Here is a 20,575-nt window from a genome sequence, read left to right as displayed (position 1 = left end):
AAAACTCCTGTGACATTAAATACACTGAGTAAAGGGCCCCTTAGTATGGTGGGTTTATGGGCCACAGCTAGGTGCAATCAGTGCCAAGACACCTTCTATGGCCGCCATCGGTTTGGGATGATGATTTGCGCTTCGTTAAAATTCTTCAGCGTAGTCGTAATTACGGCGAAGATGATCCATTGTTGTAATATAGAGAGGAAGACACAAATGCTTGAAAATGTCCTCAAAAGGTCTGTGTACTCCAAGGAGGACTGTTCTTGTGGAACTGCCGTTGGAGGTTCTCATTGTCATGCCGACCGTCTCGGCGAGGAGGCCGACCGAGCCTGTTCGTTTGGAAGCCCTGGTAAATCCTTCGTGCTGTTTACAGCCAGTGGTGGAGCTGTTTTCTTCGCTTGCTGTTCTCAGAAATGTGCGGTTTGCCTTTTGGGGCATGTAGGTGTGCAGAACTTGTCGAAACGTGCAGAAACCTCTCCAAGAGACCGGATCTTGATCGCCACAATTTGTGCAAGCTGATTTTTTTGAGTTCGAGATTTCGTGCAGTTGTGTGCCTGGTGATGGTCTCCACATCGGACTCACTTAGCGGGAAGAGAACAGTGAGTTGCAGTATGAAAATAGCGCTAGCAAGGGTTACATTGTGGAGGACCCTTTTTAGGGTTGTAAGTTTCCACCTTCACTTTTGTGTCCATGATACAACGGATGTCGAAAGCCGAGTCACTCGCTGGGCCTGCGGGGAGTGACACACTGTAGACTGGCGGAGTTGTCAATGTAATTGCCTTGGTGTCCCTCTTTTTGCACTGGGGCACCATAGCTTGTGTAAAAACAATGGGCTGTATCTCACTTTCAACTTGTTTCGCCGTAATTTCGAGCCGGCCGCGGTGGTCTAGCGGTTCTGGCGCTGCAGTCCGGAACCGCGGGACTGCTACGGTCGCAGGTTCGAATCCTGCCTCGGGCATGGGTGTGTGTGATGTCCTTAGGTTAGTTAGGTTTAAGTAGTTCTAAGTTCTAGGGGACTTATGACCTAAGATGTTGAGTCCCATAGTGCTCAGAGCCATTTTTGAACCGTAATTTCGATCCGGAAATATTTCATGAAGAAACAACCTTCTCATTTGGAGGTTGGTGTGTAGAACGGAAGTTTTACGTTCTGTGAGAACCATAGTGCTGTCTTCTGATCCGCTATCGTTTCGAAGTGATACGTGATTGACTCCCCTTTATAGATGGCCTAGATTGGTCCAACCACATTTCTCTTCATTTCTGTGTGTAGGGCAAGATATACCCCCGTCTCCTGTATGATTATTCGAGGAATTTTCATCGGCGCAAGTTTAGCTGGCTGTCTTGAATCAGAGGTGGAAGGTTCTTGTGCACCTTTCGTTCCTGGCTGAGGCTTCACTTCCATTAATTCGCCATACACTTGCAAGGGGTTGCATTCGTTGGAGGTTGGTAGAGCAATTTACCGCTTAGTGGCTTTAGCGACGTCTTGCGAGTTCATCCTCTTACGTTGTTTCGGACAAGCTGAAAACCTTCGTCTTCATCGTTGCGCTACGGATGGGGAAGTTTCGGATCAGATTCGGCGACGCATTGGTGCGTGATCAGAATCAGAGGAGTCATCATTGTGGAGCGATGGCGTAATTTTGCCCTGTCCAGCGGCCACACCACGCGCCAGTAGGTCTCGTCTTTTCAATTGTCATGTATTATTTGCTATTGCCGATGGTCTTTAGTAGGACTAATGTTGACAGGTGGTGGGGTGTCTGTTTCTGCTGTGTGTGTCCTTCCCGTGGAGCTGTGGCGTGTTGCAGACCTCGATCGTTGACGAGGAGGACGCGGGCCTACCTGCTGTGGCCGGGGCTCAGACCATCCGTTGTTGTCCGTTCGCACCATTCCAGAAGTAGCCGTACCCACAGCTGCTCGACGTCACAGAAGGACCTTCCTCCAAGGCCGCGGTCGTCGTAGACGTGGCGGCCGATGGGATCGCAGGCAATACGAGCACCGCCAGACGGCAGTCAGCCAACCCCTGCGCGGCTGTCTCGGCCACGCCTCGCTCCTATCAACTTCGCTTCTGGATCACGTACTCGAACACTCTGCGACTGGTGATGAGCTTCCAACCGAGCTGACCTCGGCCATTGTCAAGCGGCAAACGACTGCTGGGTCGCCGGCCGAAGTGGCCGTGCGGTTAAAGGCGCTGCAGTCTGGAACCACGAGACCGCTACGGTCGCAGGTTCGAATCCTGCTTCGGGCATGGATGTGTGTGATGTCCCTAGGTTAGTTAGGTTTAAGTAGTTCTAAGTTCTAGGGGACTAATGACCTCAGCAGTTGAGTCCCATAGTGCTCAGAGCCATTTGAACCATTTTTGACTGCTGGGTCGCCGTGGTCTCCCTGCCATATAGCGCCGCTGCTCGTTGTGCCGTCACTGGGGCTTTTTGCCTCGCTAACGGTGGTACTGTTTTCGTTCCACGTCCGTCGCGCCCGCTTCAGCTTCGCGATGGCCGGGTCCCAAACTGTGCTCAGCAGAAACGCCGTCCCTGTTGACGGTTTTTCAGATATTTTTATTTCTACCGCTTCTTTTATGGCGCTAACCGAAAATCAATTCGTCCTCATAATGGCAGATGTTTCGTCGAGTAGAATTCGGCGTCGTTTTTCTAACTAGCGTTCTGCCAAGGCTGGTTTTTCAGGATATCGTAAGCGTAACCGCCTCTCCTGTTCTGTCCGACGTTGCTCGACAGTGCCTACTGTTTAGCCGACGTAGTAGCAGCCAAACTGACACGGTATTTTGTACACTCCAGGCGTTCTATGCCCTAGTTCGTTCTTCACAGGCCTCATCACCTGTCATATATTTGTTGAGGGCCTGTACACTGATGAGACGTTGTGTCTCTTCAGGAGCCGCCTGACCAACCCTAACACTGTGCCACAGAAAGGCAAATACGCAAATTTCTTGTTCTCTTCTTCGATGGTGTTTTTCCTGCGATTTCAGGCGGTGACTGTAGCCGTCTTCCCGGAAGAATTTTCGGGGGAGGCTTAGTTATGGTGGCAGATTTTCAGCGCCAGAGACGACTTTAGCAAGGTGGACGAGGATGTTCAGAATGTCACTTTTTTGCGGCGCATGGTGGTGGCTAAGGTTGTGTGTAGGTACCCTACACACATTGTGGCTGAGATGTCCATTAATTTTGCGGCGAATAATGACGTTAAGGAAACGCAATGGAACATCTATCGCTACTTCCATCGTAAACTAGACGTGATGGTGAATAGCGTTCAGGCGTTATAAAAATTCTCCCAGTTTTTAACGTCCATGGGACCAGATGATAAAAGTGTCGTCGACGTAACAATAAAAGCAACTTGACTTACCTCGTGCCGTGTCCAAAGCGATGTCATCAAATTTCTCCATAGAAAGGTTGGCTCTGGCTGGACCTATGTGGCCGACTGGTTCTAGGCGCTACAGTCTGGAACCGCGCGACCACTACGGTTGCAGGTTCGAATCCTGCCTCGGGCATGGATGTGTGTGACGTCCTTAGTTAGGTTTAAGTAGTTCTAAGTTCTAGGGGACTGATGACCTTAGAAGTTAAGTCCCATAGTGCTCAGAGCCATTTTTTTTATGGACCTAAAGGACGCCCAATCGCTACACTGTGCAACTGGTCGGAGTACCGGTCTCCACATAGGAAATATGACCATGTCGTCGTGTTCTTAAGCAATGCCAAAATTGTACTGTCGAGTAAGTGCGAGAGAAGGTCTTGCAGTCGTTGACAGAAACACGCATAAATAGGGACACAACATCAAAACTGATCATCATATCACCTTGCACAAGACGTAGGTGTTTAATTCGATTGATAAACTCATCGCTGGTCTTGAAATTGTGCAAAAAGTTTGATGGAAGTCACTAAGTGCTTAAAAAGGTCCACCCGGCTAGTCGTTTGGTCTAAGGCACGACTTACCGGACAGGAAAGAACTCCTGGTCCCCTGCACGAATCCGTCCGACGGACTTGTGTCGAGGTCCGGTGAGCCGGACAGTCTGTGGATGGTTTTTAGGCGGTTTTCCATCTGCCATGGCGAATGCGGGCTGGTTCCCCTTATTCCGTTACACTCGTCTGGTGTGAGACGTTACCTGGGGGGGGGGGGCACCGGGAGCCGAACCACACAATAACCCTGGGTTCGATTTCGATGTGGGGCGGCGGAAGAGTGAAGTGGACTGCGGTAGTCGTCGTGGGGTTGTGGACCATTGGGGCTGCGGCGGGGACGGAGCCTCTCCGCCGTTTCTAGGTCCCCGGTTAACATACAGAGAGCTTAAAATCCTGAACTTTTTCTCTTTTTCTTGTCAGGTTAAAATTTCTGTTCCCTTTATGCCATATATGAATAAGTACACATCTAAAATTATACCGTTATTCTTGTATTGTTTCGAGTTGAAACTCATGTGTCACTTAGGTATTGTAGACATCTGTCTCTGTTGGGTTTGAACACCTTCTGTCTGAGGTATTCGCTGGACAACGCGCGACTTTGGGGTGCAGCAGCCGACGTCGTGACGTCAGTGCAAATGCAGAGAGACCTGATCGCCAACCGCAGCTCCAGATAATACGCCAGACAGAAGATGCCCTGAACCCAAATAAAAAGTTCTGTAGTAAAGAACATCAAACTTGGATGTGTACAGTATTTTTAAGCAGTCTCTTGTCAGCTGTCTCTATATCAGAAGGAGCCCAACATCTTAGCTGACCTCAGCCACACTGGAAGAAGACCAGTTTATGTTGGTCGCATATAATAATGACTGCTGAGGGAAACGAAAAAGGATAGACCATTGAGAGAATATCATCATGAGACGGGCGGGAGTTTCAGATTGAAAATATTTAATTTATGACAACTGTACATAAACTGAATTTGATCGAATTTCTTTCTTTCTCCGGTCGTGTGATTGATGCTCAATTCTTGGGCAGCATTCATGTTTTGGGCCACTTGCGGTCCAGGGGCCGCGGGTTGAGCACCCCTGATCTAAAGGCTATAACCACAAATCTAATTTTTTGATAATTAACTGTAACAAATTGTACCAAAACGTCGCAGTAGTATTCAAGCAGCGTACATCCATAACATGCAAGTTATAATGCAAAAATCGTCAAATACAAGAAGCCCTTCATTACCAATACCGGTACCTAGTTGCTTGTTGTTTTATTATTACAAATCTTACCTAAAACGAAGCGTTTCCGAGAAATCCTCAATTTGCTGATGCTTTGAAAACGTTTATGTTTGTATCACGTACTCAGCAATAAAGAAACCCAGCAAATATGGAGTTTTACTCCGATCAATATGGGGGCCTTCTGCTCCATCTCATTGGTCATGTTCCTATCCACGAGGCAAAAATCTGTTATTCCAGAATTTTCATTTCATGCTTCTTAATGTAGCGGAACGTGGAATGCTACGCTGTGGCTTATCAGATACTTGTTCACACACGTTTTTACGTCCGATGAGAGAACGTCTTAAAGACACGACATTAAGTTCTCTTCGTGACGTCCCGCTAAAAGGATGGACATACAAAAGCTTTTTCGTCCACCATAAAAGCTGGGTAATTTTCTATATAGCCAACGTCATAGATGATTCTGACCACCACAAAATGAAATACAGGGTGATTCAAAAAGAATACCACAACTTTAAAAATGCGTATTTAATGAAAGAAACATAATATAACCTTCTATTGTACATCATTACAAAGAGTATCTAAAAAGGTTTTTTTTCACTCAAAAACAAGTTCAGAGATGTTCAATATGGCCCCCTCCAGACACACGAGCAATATCAACCCGATACTCCAACTCGTTCCACACTCTCTGTAGCATATCAGGCGTAACAGTTTGGATAGCTGCTGTTATTTCTCGTTTCAAATCATCAATGGTGGCTGGGAGAGGTGGCCAAAACACCATATCCTTAACATACCCCCATAAGAAAACATCGCAGGCGGTAAGATCAGGGCTTCTTGGAGGCCAGTGATGAAGTGCTCTGTCACGGGCTGCCTGGCGGCCGATCCATTGCCTCGGGTAGTTGACGTTCAGGTAGTTACGGACAGATAAGTGCCAATGTGGTGGCGCTCCATCCTGCTGAACTATGAATTGTTGTGCTTCTTGTTCGAGCTGATTCATCTGTTTCCATTTGAGCAAGGATAAAATCACAGAAATCGATTCTTTTAATCTTATCAGCTGCAGACAGTGCTTGAACCAATTTCAGACAATAAGGTTTCATAACTAACCTTTTTCGTAGGACTCTCCATACAGTTGATTGTGGAATTTGCAGCTCTCTGCTACCTCTGCGAGTCGATTTTCCTGGGCTGCGAACAAATGCTTGCTGGATGCGTGCTACATTTTCATCACTCGTTCTCGGTCGTCCAGAACTTTTCCCTTTGCACAAACACCCATTCTCTGTAAACTGTTTATACCAACGTTTAATACACCACCTATCAGGAGGTTTAACACCATACTTCGTTCGAAATGCACGCTGAACAACTGTCGTCGATTCACTTCTGCCGTACTCAATAACACAAAAAGCTTTCTGTTGAGCGGTCGCCATCTTAGCATCAACTGACGCTGACGCCTAGTCAACAGCGCCTCAAGCGAACAAATGTACAACTAAATGAAACTTTATAGCTCCCTTAATTCGCCGACAGATAGTGCTTAGCTCTGCCTTTTGTCGTTGCAGAGTTTTAAATTCCTAAAGTTGTGGTATTATTTTTGAATCACCCTGTATGATAGGTTACCGCCATGACTGACACCATGGACGAGGTGGTGGCACAGTTATTTTTCTTCGTTGACGTTCTATTGTATCTGTAGGATCTCGATGAGTACGCCGTTACAGTCTGGACGGAACAGGGCCAGGTGACTTCGAGGCAGTTTATCATTGCCTCAACTCTCAGCTTCGCAAACAAGACTTACGTGCTATCTTTACTCCTCGTGGTAAGACCTTTGAAGGCAGCGACTGGAACGCTAGTCATCCCACTTCACACTCCTGTACCACCAATTTCAGAGGACTTGTACTACATTGATTAGAAGAGTACCTGGACACTGAATTCTGGAGTTTCATAGGGCGAACCCATATTCTGCACTGTAGTCACCAAATCACTGACGTGATGGAATGCCGTAACCGAGGGCTTTGTGGTGAACTCTCAACTCGAAACTATCAGTGAATTATGTTTGGACCACAGCACAGCACAGGAAACACTCGAGAGAATGAGATACTGGCAGCCTCGGCGTTCCTATAAGGAAAGTAATTGATCCTAGCTCAAGAAGTTTCTAACAACGTCCACCCCACACTAGGCTGTTTACTACTTAAGTCAAAAACTGCGTTCGGTTGACAAGCTATCATACATTACTCTTGTCGAGGACTCCCAGCACACGCAACAGTCGCAGGTTCGAATCCTCCCTCGGGCATGGATGTGTGTCATGTTCTTAGGTTTAAGTAGTTCTAAGTTCTAGGGGACTGATGACCTCAGATGTTAAGTCCCATAGTGCTCAGAGCCATTTGAACCATTTTGAACTCCCAGCACCTCGATTTAGTGCCTCCGTTGCTTGCAGAGATTCGACTACAGAAGAACCACTATAGGAAGCCAGGATTAGAAAGGCCTATAGCCGGCACTTGTACTGGTTGAAGCAGCGACTCAGACGTGTGTGTTCATGGGAGGTTAAATGTCCTCCTTTCTCCTCCTGACCAGGGAGCAGTGGAGATTTGTTGAGAAATTGCTAACTGTTGCAGCACCTAAAGGACCAATACTGACTCCCCATGGATTCTCTTGTCAAGCCTCGAATTTTGCAGGAACCTCCGAACAACAGATGATGCTCTTTCGGGAACCACTGAACATCGCACAGCTGGAAACAAATTACTACAGTTAAACACGCAGACAATGGTATAGACTACGCCCACTTCTTACGACGCCCAACGAGGTCAAGGCTGTCAATAACAAACTGAATTAAGGCACCTGTTGTAAACAAGTCACCCGAAGAATATACTTCGAAAGCCATTGGCAATATTCACGAGAATTTACAATAGATCAGTTCCTACGAAATATTTTCTTACCGCATGGAACATCACCAAGGTGGTCCTGAATCCCAGACAGTGGAAGGATTTAGCGCTTGTCACCAACTTAAGACTTATTAGTCTTCTTGCTCCAAGGCATTAGAGAGAGTCATTTAGGCACACATTCTGGAGCCCCTCCTAGCTGGCGGTACGATGCGAGTGAAGCAGTGCGGCTTTCAGCACAAACCCTCCACTGAATTCCAACTTCTTCGCCTGGCGAGACTTGTGACAAAGAATGTAAATGCGACCGAAGTCATAGCTGCAGTCTTTTTACATGCAGAAGACGCCTACGATAAAGATTGGTGGGAATAACTAATTCGGAATCTACATGAAACCGTGACTATTCCAGACTATTACTTGAAACTGACGAGAGCGGGGCTTTTTCAAGAATCCGTACTGTGCCCCAGGAGGCTGCAAGTAACACAGTTTGCCGATGATAGAGATTTCATCACCAGTGGACGATATACACAGACCAATATTCGGCGCATTCAACAATAACTGGATGCCACGGTTACTTCGTGCACGATCAACTATGTTCAGCTCAACACGGCTAGGACAACAGGAATTTATTTCAGCATGAAACGACCTCTACTTGTTACTACTTTATTATTACACAGTTATGACATCTCTTGGAAAGAAGAAACGAAGGAAGGAAGATTGGGTGTACCGTCCCTTCGATACTGAGGTCGTAAGAGACACTGTAAAAGCACGGATTGTGTCAAGCATGGGGAAGGAAATCGACCGTGCCCTTTCAAGGGGACCATCATGGCACTTGCCTGGAGCACACTAAGTAAATCATGAGAAACCTAAATCAGGATGGCTGGACACGAATGCGAGTCCAGCCTGACATCCCTTGTAGTTCGACGGTGATGTCTGGGTCACCGTGGACAAATATTTCATCCTCCACAAGCATGTTTAGTTCTTCAACAGCAAGGCGTATCGCATGGACGAGCAACTAGTACCGTCTTTTTTAAAGCACGGTCGTAAGCACTACATACAAATTTATGTTATATAAGGCGACGATAATTTCAAAGATGTGACACTGAAAAGCCAAAGAAACTGGTTCATCTGCTTAATATCGTTTCGGGCCCCCGCAAGCACGCAGAAGTGCCGCAATACGACGTGGCATGGACTCGATTAATGTCTGAAGAAGTACTGGAGGGAACTGGCACCATAAATCCTGCAGGGCTGTCCATGAATCCGTAAAAGTACGAGGGGGTTGAGATATATTCTGAACAGCACTTTGCAAGGCATCCCAGATAGGTTCAAGAATGTCTATGTCTGTGGACTTTGGTGGACAGAGGAAGTGTTTAAACTCAGAAGAGTGTTCCTGGAGGTACTCTCTAGCAATTTTGGACGTCTGGGGGGTTGCATTGTCCTACTGGAACTGCCCAAGACCGCCGGAATGCAGAAAGGGGCATGACATGTCAGGGGTCTCATATCACTCCAACTGCAAACGCCTCATACCATTAAAAAGCCTCCACCAGCTTTTAGAGTCCCTACTGGCATGCAGAGTCCGTAGACTCGTGAGGTCGTCTCCATACCCATACACGTCCATCCAGTCGATGCAATATGAAACGAGACTCATCCGACCAGGCAACATGTTTCCAGTCATTAACAGTCCAACGTCGGTGCTGACGGGCGCAGAGAGGCGTAAAGCTTTGTGTCTTGCAGTCGTCAACGGTGCATGAGTGGGCCTTCGCCTCCGAAAGCCCATATCGATGACGTTTTCTTGAATGGTTCACACGCCGACACTTGTTAATGGCCCAGCACTGACATCTTCAGAGTCACGTTGACGATTCTCTTCAGTCGTCGTTGGTCCTGTTCTTCCTGAATCTTTTTTCGTTCGCAGCGATGTCGGTGGTTTGATGTTCTTCTGGGTTCCTGATATTCACAGTACATTCGTGAAATGGTAGTACTTCATCACTACCTCGGAGATGTTGTGTCCCATCGCTCGAGCGCCGACTCTAACACCATTTTCAAAATTCACTTAAGTCTTGATAACCTTCCATTGTAGCAACAGTAACTGATATAAGTATTGCGCCAGTAATTTGTTGTCTTCTATAGGCGTTACCGACCGCAGCGCCGTATTCTGCCTGTTTACTTATCGCTGTATTGGAATAAGAACGTCTAAATGTTCATATGTGTGTGAAATATTATGGGACTTCACTGCTAAGGTCATCAGTCCCTAAGCTTACACACTACTTAACCTAAATTATCCTAAGGACAAACACACACACCCATGCCCGAGGGAAGACTCGAACCTCCGCCGGGACCAGCCGCACAGTCCATGACTGCAGCGCCTTAGACCGTAGGAACGTCTATACAAGTTTTTCTTGCTCTTCCATGTATATGACAGCTGTCCGGTGGTTTAGCCAGCCCAAAACAAGTAGGGCACCTTCACGTACTTCAAAAAGTCCACAATATAATCCGGTGGCAAACCCGAAATTAAACTGAGTAAACGCTACATTAAGACGAGAGACGACGCTTTAAGTAAGAACGAAAAGAAAATTGTATACGCATTGGAGTAATTCATTAAATGTTTATATAGTAGCTAAGATAATTAATAATAAAATTTATGCCAGTGTTTATGCCACATGAGACATATAATGTCACTGAATACGCGAAGAAAAGAAAGACAGCGGGAGAGGTAGCTAAATCAATTAAAAGCGATTGTTACTGCAGAAAACGGAATAAAACAGGAACTTGTGAAACTACACCAGCAGAGTATGAGAATTCTCGGCCAATTGGTATAAGTTACTGACCTACCTGGGAGTCACAACTTCCGCTAAACCTTTTTATATAGTTTGAAAGGTGGCTACACTGAGTCACAGCGCCAGAGATTGCGCCAAAGATTATTATTCCGCCGCCTCCACTTGCAGTGGTAGTTCAGAGGTTGCCGATGGCAGTACTAGTTCAGAGGATGTCGAGTGCAGTTGTTGTTCTGTTGGGCGAGAGAGTAGATGCTGTTCGGTTGGTGTAATCTATTGATGGAAGATGTTGCAATGATCAGTGTATTTTTCGTCAATATATACTGAACTAAAAAAAAATTATTTCACATTTCTTTAATGACAATACCTCGTGGTCACAGGTTCAGTCAACAAAGCATCTGGCTTGTGTTCATGTATTAGACTTGTAATTCTGGCTTCTATGTGCAATTATAGTATTTCTGGTTTTTCAATTAGTTCATTGTAAATGGTGTTTAAAATATCTTGTCGTATTGAGGAAGAACCGTGCCAGATACATGTGCGTTGAGTCACAACTACCACACACAAAACAGTTACACTTGTGCTTTGTTGTTTCGTATATTTTATAGTTGCAGGGGACTTAGTTAATTAAATGTGTTAATGTAAATTTCTTATAATTCTTTATTTTTATTTTATGCAGTCAGATTCCGTCCTAATACTACTCAGGGCCAACCAGTTATGAGACTTCGAAACCAGACACACAGCTACTAAAATTATTGCATTTTAACTAAGCCCCCAAGCAAATTTCAATAAAATCCATATCAAGGGCCATAGCGTAAAAAGGAATTATTAAACATAAATCAGTCTGCTAAAGCTTCGTCTTATCACTGAGATCTTCAGACTTCAGTGTCCAGCCTGGTAAGAAGATTCAACGTTACCGGAACCACTCTCACTCGATCTACAGGGAACTAGCCAAGCTCTAAATTGGGATATCATAGACGCAATATGGATTAATATGATACGCGTAAAACGTTTTTCTGATGAATGTGTACTGTTTCTCCCCTGTAGATATACGTCAACAAGCAATGGTTGAGCTAAGCGAGCAAGTTCGGATCTTCGTGGCGACCGCTGCTTCGAATCTTCCTTTGGAATTCTTTTGATAGTAAAAATAGCAGACAGTAGTATTGTTGTAGTAATTTGTAGTTTAGTAATTGTAGTCTATATTGCATGTGTATATCTGGTAAATGAACATTTGTAGTGGTCTTGTCATTCTTCTAATGGTATTTTTGCAGAATTTAATTTTTGATGTCTCGTATGCGGGTTTGACAATTTTGTGCAATTGTAAAGGTTTTAATTGTTCATTAATCGTGTTTGTCGGGAAGCATTTCGTGTGAATGGTATTGTTGGTGATATTTTGTGTGTAACTTTCGTATAGTGACGAGTTTTGTATGTTTAGGAACTGATTACGCGATCATTGAAAAAGGCAAAAATGATGGATAGTCAGAATGACGAAATTGTTAACATGGCAAACTCGCCAACACAGGAGAACAGTATGATGAATAATGGAGTAGAAAACAATTTAATAAGCCGGGAAAATGGTCCGGAACCAGTTCAAAATATTTCACAATCAAAAAATTTTCAGAATACGAGATTAACGACAGAAGATTCTGGGATAGTATCGAACACAGATAGCTTTACAGCTATGACGAATGAAGTTATTTTTACGGGAAATGTTAGGGACGAAAATAATTTCGAACCAGTTAATATGGAGCAGTTGATGAGTGCAATATTAAATTCGGGATCATAGTTAGAATCTGAATTAAATGCAGTGGCAACACGGTTAGAAACTGATATGGGAACACCGTTAGACTCACAAATAGGAACAATTAAAACTGATATGGGAGCAATTGAAACACGGTTAGACTCACGAATAGGGACATGTTTTAAAAACATGAAAGTTGAATTAAAGAAAGAAATTAGAGAAGAAGTACAACCGATTTTGATTGCCTACAACAATAGATTAATTTCAATAGAAATTAGACAAAAGGAACAAGATAGAGAACAGGAAGAAAGAGATCGAGTGATAGCACAAAAAATTTCAGAGTTAAACTTACAACATGCACACGATAAGGAAGAAATATTTGAAAGAATCGAGGAATCGGTGCCAAATGACAGAATGAATAACGTAACACAACAATATGAACAGTTTACTACTAAATGTGTCAATACTGAAACTCAAGTCGCGACTTACGGAAGACGTAAATAAACAGAAAGAACAAATAGGTGACTTATCGGAAAGAGTTGAGGAGATTTCAGATAAATTGACAAGTCTTAGTTTAAATGGGGACAGAGATTCAGATGATGCAGCTCCATTGCCATTTGCAGAAACAGAAGAGTACCAGAACATAAATAAACATGTTGAAAATCAAGGAAAATTCAATGAACGCGTTAAAAGGGAGTTTGAGGTGCTACAAAGCAAGTTAAACAAACTGAAAGCGAAATCGTAAAAAAAGACAGTAGAAGAAATTTAGAATAACCGATAGCAGCGGGTTTTGAAGAAAATAATTTATTTCATTTACGAGATGCAACAAGAGAGCGTCAGGCGCGAGAACTTGATAATAATCGACATTTGGACTGGGACAGACACGGTAGGTCTTTGTAGCCACGAGGCGAAAACTTTGACTATAAACACTTTTTAACTGTTCGGAAATTTAAGATCTTTCGCAGTTCTAAGAATGACATACATCCATGTTCATGGTTAGATCAATTTATGTACGCACTTCCGCCAAATTGGTCACTAAGTCACAATCTGGAATTTATGTGTGGCTATTTAAGTCCTCAGGGGATTCACTACAGTAACTGAATATGTGTCGTAGCGTCCACAGGGCCCCGAGCTGTAGTGGTGCTATTTCTATTTTAGTTTTCTGCACTGCTACCTACTCACTTACTATTTTTCTATCTATCAAAACAACTCTTCAACTATCAATCTGTCTAGAAAAGGAGTCAGTAAAGAATAAAACTGGATATGGCAATTTTACCCAAAAGTGACAGTTTTCAGGATATTGATGAAAAACGAACCGGTGACACGCATGCGCGCACCGATTAGGGATTTTAATAATTGAAATGATTTTTATCATGCATTTCTATCGGCATATTGGTCGGAAAACACGCAAGACAGAGTCAAACGGCGTTGTAGTACAGAAAACTATTGCATTTGGAAGTCGTGTTGTCTCTAAATCAGAAAAGAATTATTCGATTACGGAACTTGAAGCCTTGGCTGCTGTTTGGGCTTTCACAAAATTTCGCATCTTTTTGTACAGCAGACATACTAAGGTTTACACCGATCATGGAGCTCTGGAATTTCTTATGTCAACAAAATTAACACATGGACGATTGTCACGATGGGCGCTGTATCTACAGGAATTTGATTTTAGTATTGTTTACATACAGGGTTCTTCAAATATTATTGCTGATGCTTTATCACGAGCACCTGTGGGTTTGAAACAAAGTGCTGAGGAGGACTGCAAAGAAAACAATTACTGATTGACGTATATTCAAGGTGTTGCGTTTGAAAATTTTATTTCGTCGTCGCTCCAGGACATCGCTAAGGAGCAAAACAAGGATCCAATGTGGAAGGATATTAAGGAGAAGTGGAGAAGAAAGGAAAGTGTAGCGATTAGACAGTATTATTTAGTTCGCAATGATATTCTTTTTAAACGAAAATCGGTTTACAACTCTGTTTGGTTAGTTTGCATTCCTGGTGAGTGGGTTAATAAATTGATTTGGTATATTCATTTCAGTTATGCACACGTAGGTCCCAGAAAATGCCTTCATAAATTACGAGAAAATTGCTACTTCAGTTATGTGGAAAAACGTATTCCATTTGTTCTTGGCAAATGCAAATTATGTCAAAAGGCTAAGCCGCCAACTACACTCCTGGAAATGGAAAAAAGAACACATTGACACCGGTGTGTCAGACCCACCATACTTGCTCCGGACACTGCGAGAGGGCTGTACAAGCAATGATCACACGCACGGCACAGCGGACACAGCGGGAACCGCGGTGTTGGCCGTCGAATGGCGCTAGCTGCGCAGCATTTGTGCACCGCCGCCGTCAGTGTCAGCCAGTTTGCCGTGGCATACGGAGCTCCATCGCAGTCTTTAACACTGGTAGCATGCCGCGACAGCGTGGACGTGAACCGTATGTGCAGTTGACGGACTTTGAGCGAGGGCGTATAGTGGGCATGCGGGAGGCCGGGTGGACGTACCGCCGAATTGCTCAACACGTGGGGCGTGAGGTCTCCACAGTACATCGATGTTGTCGCCAGTGGTCGGCGGAAGGTGCACGTGCCCGTCGACCTGGGACCGGACCGCAGCGACGCACGGATGCACGCCAAGACCGTAGGATCCTACGCAGTGCCGTAGGGGACCGCACGGCCACTTCCCAGCAAATTAGGGACACTGTTGCTCCAGGGGTATCGGCGAGGACCATTCGCAACCGTCTCCATGAAGCTGGGCTACGGTCCCGCACACCGTTAGGCCGTCTTCCGCTCACGCCCCAACATCGTGCAGCCCGCCTCCAGTGGTGCCGCGACAGGCGTGAATGGAGGGACGAATGGAGACGTGTCGTCTTCAGCGATGAGAGTCGCTTCTGCCTTGGTGCCAATGATGGTCGTATGCGTGTTTGGCGCCGTGCAGGTGAGCGCCGCAATCAGGACTGCATACGACCGAGGCACACAGGGCCAACACCCGGCATCATGGTGTGGGGAGCGATCTGCTACACTGGCCGTACACCACTGGTGATCGTCGAGGGGACACTGAATAGTGCACGGTACATCCAAACCGTCATCGAACCCATCGTTCTACCATTCCTAGACCGGCAAGGGAACTTGCTGTTCCAACAGGACAATGCACGTCCGCATGTATCCCGTGCCACCCAACGTGCTCTAGAAGGTGTAAGTCAACTACCCTGGCCAGCAAGATCTCCGGATCTGTCCCCCATTGAGCATGTTTGGGACTGGATGAAGCGTCGTCTCACGCGGTCTGCACGTCCAGCACGAACGCTGGTCCAACTGAGGCGCCAGGTGGAAATGGCATGGCAAGCCGTTCCACAGGACTACATCCAGCATCTCTACGATCGTCTCCATGGAAGAATAGCAGCCTGCATTGCTGCGAAAGGTGGATATACACTGTACTAGTGCCGACATTGTGCATGCTCTGTTGCCTGTGTCTATGTGCCTGTGGTTCTGTCAGTGTGATCATGTGATGTATCTGACCCCAGGAATGTGTCAATAAAGTTTCCCCTTCCTGGGACAATAAATTCACGGTGTTCTTATTTCAATTTCCAGGAGTGTATTTCTCACAGAGCACCGTTGTTTCTTATCATTCCAGCGAAATTAAAGGAGATGGCTGCAGTTGATTTGTTCGGTCCAGTGGTTCGTTCTACTAATGGCTTTGGGTACATTTTGATATCAGTGGAATTGACATCAAAATATGTGTGTTTTACACCTTTACGTAAAGCAACAGCTCGTTCAGTATCTAATGCTTTCATCAAACATTTTCTTAAAGAAGTGGGTCATGTGAACAAAGTTATAGCAGATAATGGATCACAGTTTCGCTCTAAAATTTGGCTTCGTACTCTACGGCGTCGTAAGATTAAACCAATTTTCATTTCACTTTTTCACCCTCAATCTAACGCTTCAGAGAGATGGATGAGGGAAATCAATAAATTGCGTCGTCTTTATTGTCATCATAATGACAGTACGTGGGATCAGTATCTTCGTATTTTTCTGAATGAACTCCCTAATGATTCAACTTCTTTACCGCCTATATTGATATTAAAAAATAAAGCACCGCAAATCGCATTTCTGAAATCGTTCCTTTTCCACCTACACGGAAACTGCGGAAAGCTGAAGTTGTCAACCAGGCTCTACAAAATACTGCATCTGCGGATGCTAGAAGAGAGAAATCAGCTAAACGTCCTGATCGTTTAAAAACTTTGTCAGTTGGTCAAAAGGTGTTAATTAAGTCTCATCGTTTGTCTCACAAAGGAAAAGGCTTGTGTCGCAATTTTTTTCTGCTTTATAACGGTCCATATAGACATCGCAAAATTATTCATGATAACACTGTCGAAGTAGAAACTCTTAAATCACGACGCTCTAAGGGAATACGTCATATATCGAACGTTAAAATTTTTGTGGAATGAGATACTTTTCTTGACATTCTTGTGTCATGGCGGCTGCAGTGTAACACGTGTTAAGTTCGGCTCGCGAAATTTAGTTGAATTCGAAGGTGTTCTCGCAGGTGGTGTTGTCTACTACAAGTGGAAATCGTGAAAAGAACAGTGTTCTGTGCAGTAGTGCTATTTTTTTCTGTGCTCCGCCAATTTCTTCGAGAAAATGGTAAACAGAAGAGTGAACAGCAGCGCGTCCAGCAGCGGGGAAGCAGCAGGTGCGGTGGGCCCGCTCTTGGCGGGAGGTGCGGCCGCGGCTCCCGGTATAGCGGAGCTGGTCCGCTCTGAGGTAAACGCTGCGCTTCGCGATAAAAAATATCTCGATCTGATAGCAGGCACTATATCAGATACTGTAACGGCAGCATTATTGGCCAAAATGCGTGAAACTGTTGAGGCCAATACTGCCGAAATTACAGCACCAAAAAAGTCTGTGTCTGAATACGAGAAAAAGGCACGAGAGTTGGAAGTCAAACTATCTGCCGCAACTGACGAACTAGAACAGTACCAAAGGCGAAATAGTCTACGACTGTTTGGAGTAGTAGAAAATAAGGAAGAAGACACAGACAACCTGCTTATAAAGGTTGCGCGTGAAAAATTAGACGTTGAAGTGATCAAGGCAGACATTGACAGGAGCCATCGGGTGGGACGAAATTTACCAGGTGCCACCAAACCTCGTCCAATAATAAATAAATTTGTCTCGTACCGAAAAAGGGCAGAGATCTTTACCCAGAAGAAGAAGTTAGCAAGGACAGGGCTTACAATAAGGGAAGATCTGACACACGAACGGCTAAAGATTTTAAACAGTGCCATATCCCATTTCGGTCTTCAGAATGTGTGGACTCAGGATGGCAGAGTAATCATTAAGACAGCAGCTGGAAAGAAGACAGTCACAAACATGACAGAACTGAATAGTATTAAGTGAAGCTACTCGAGCCAAAAGTGCAAACTTAACACCATTTGCAATTGTAACAGCCCCAATACTCAGATATAGTCTTGTAATTTTATTAATTTTTTAATTATACCCATATTTGTACCTTCAACTAATTGTTTTTGTAACTGTATTAACTTTTCATTATGTTTTTGTGTCTGTAGCTCTAACCATTACTTAATTTTAGTTACTGCTAATTCTTTTTTCATTTTCTCAGTTTATTCTCTTCCGTTCTGAAATAGTTCTATTGCAATTATTAGTCTCTCCTTTAGTTCATTAATCACCCATCTCTTCGGTTTAAATTGTTCATAACAAAAATCACTATCAGTATCACTTTAGCAGATTTCAATCTAATTGTAGTTTCCTACGATAATCACTACTAGTATCACTTTAGTAAATTTCAATTTAATTCTATCTTCCTACGATAATCTATTAATTACTAAGCTTACTTCTCTCTGCTCGCAGCATCGGCCTCTTAAATCACTCCCTTCTCCCTTATTTCCACCCTAAGCTGTTTCAAATACGCTAATTACATTTCTCCTCATACGACAGAGGATACACAGTGACACACAGCCGTCACTATTTTGGTCATATTCTCCTTGCACAGAATACCACTAATCCATTTTATATACTCCCGCAACCTCAGGAAATCTTTAGCAGGCGCCTTTCTTTCGGCACTCGCGGTGTCACAAACAGGGCGCGCAAAATCTCGGACACCCCTGTGTTATGTCACTTGGCGGAAGCAGCGGCCAGTGCCCCTCGCGGCAGGTAGTGCCTAACAAAGGGACAAACCAGCCTGCCACCCTACTCCAGGCTGCTCGGCGGAACGCGTCAGAGCTTTTAGCAGCTCACTGCAACATCCAGTCTTTACCTGCGCATTACGAAGAACTTAGCCTCCTCTTCAACCAACTAAACTACCACGTAATCCTCTTATCCGAAACGTGGTTGAAACCACACATATCCTCTGCATCTTTTCATCTCCCAGGGTACACATTTCTTAGGGCAGACAGATCAAAAAAGCGAGGTGGCGGGGTCGGCGCGTGTATACGAACAGATCTCAAAGCGAAAGTCTTATGTACGTCAAATCCTGCTGAAGAAAAAGAGGCTGAATTCATGTTCATTGAAATAAATATACAAAGTCGGAAATTCTTGACTGGCGTCGTGTACAAGCCGCCAAAAATAAGCTCAATGAGTTCCTTCCAGTCGGAATTACATTCACTTCAGTGTCAATACGAAGATGTCATCGTAATGGGTGACTTGAACATAGACCTGCTAAGAGACACTCCCTCCGCAATAAACTTAAGAAGACTGTTTAGTTGCAATAGCATGAACATTCTTCCATTACAACCTACACACCATACGGCGCACAGTCATACTCTTATAGACGTAATCGCAACGAAACAGACTGACAAAGTAAGAGATGTTAGTCAAACATCGGCCCCTGGCCTCTCAGCACATGATGTAATATTCCTGGCCTACTCTGTGCAGCCCCCAAGGATCAAATCGCGTTACATAACTTGTAGGAACATGAAACGTATTGACCTTGACGCTCTAACAGCCGATTGCTCAGAAATCTCATGGCATCAAATAATCAGAAAACCCACAATCGACGGCAAAATTAATGAACTTGGTGATAAACTCACTGCCCTCTATGACAAACATGCACCTGTGCGCACAATCCGTGTAAGAAAATCTCCTGCTCCATGGCTGACAGCTGAATTACGTCAAATGATGACTAATAGGGATGCTGCCCACAGGCGTTTCAAGGCAGATCCGAAACCCGAGCGTTTCGAAGAATATAGAAAGCTACGGAACAGAGTGAAACAATGCATTCGCAATGCTAAAATCAGGCACGCTCGCTCCCTTGTATGCAGAGATCTGACGCCCACGACTCTATGGAAGAATCTCCGTAGCTTGGGGGTCGGAAAGGCAAAATCGGAAACTACTTTTCATGTGTCAGCTAACGAATTAAATGAATTTTTCTCTGCATCTCTGAATACCAGCACAGCTGATAATTACCGTCCACAAGAATCCCCAAACAGGATAACTAACAACGATACCTTCCATCTAAAACATGTAACAACAAATACGGCAAGAAAAGCAATAATGAGAATCTCTTCTGATGCAATAGGCAACGACAGTATCGGTATAACCATGATTAAGAATGTTGCCGATATCTTAGTACCTGTCTTAACTGACATATTTAATTTTTCCCTCGTGAACGGAATATATCCCACTGCATGGAAAAGAAGCCTAATTCGACCCATCCCTAAGATCGAAAACCCGCAACTGCCTAGTGATTACCGACCAATTAGCATACTGCCTGCTGTTTCCAAAGCACTTGAATATATTGTTCATGATCAAATCACTGAACACTTGCATGAATTCAGCCTACATGACAAATTTCAATCCGGTTTCCGTAAACATCACAGCACAAACACTACTCTAATTAAAGTAACTGATGACCTGAAATATGCCATCGACAATCGAAAGGCAACAATATTGACGCTACTGGACTTCAGCAAAGCTTTTGACACTGTTAACTTTGACATATTGCTCAGAAAAATGCAACAGCTTAATTTCTCTGATAGTGCAATGAGATGGTTTGAAAGCTACTTAAAAGACACACAGCAATGTGTTGTCTGCGTAAATGAAAAATCTTCCTGGAAACATGTTTCCTTGGGAGTGCCACAAGGATCAGTC

Source organism: Schistocerca americana, chromosome 3 (genome assembly GCF_021461395.2).
Source record: "Schistocerca americana isolate TAMUIC-IGC-003095 chromosome 3, iqSchAmer2.1, whole genome shotgun sequence".
NCBI classification, from domain to species: domain Eukaryota; kingdom Metazoa; phylum Arthropoda; class Insecta; order Orthoptera; family Acrididae; genus Schistocerca; species Schistocerca americana.
This window is presented reverse-complemented; position numbering follows the sequence as displayed.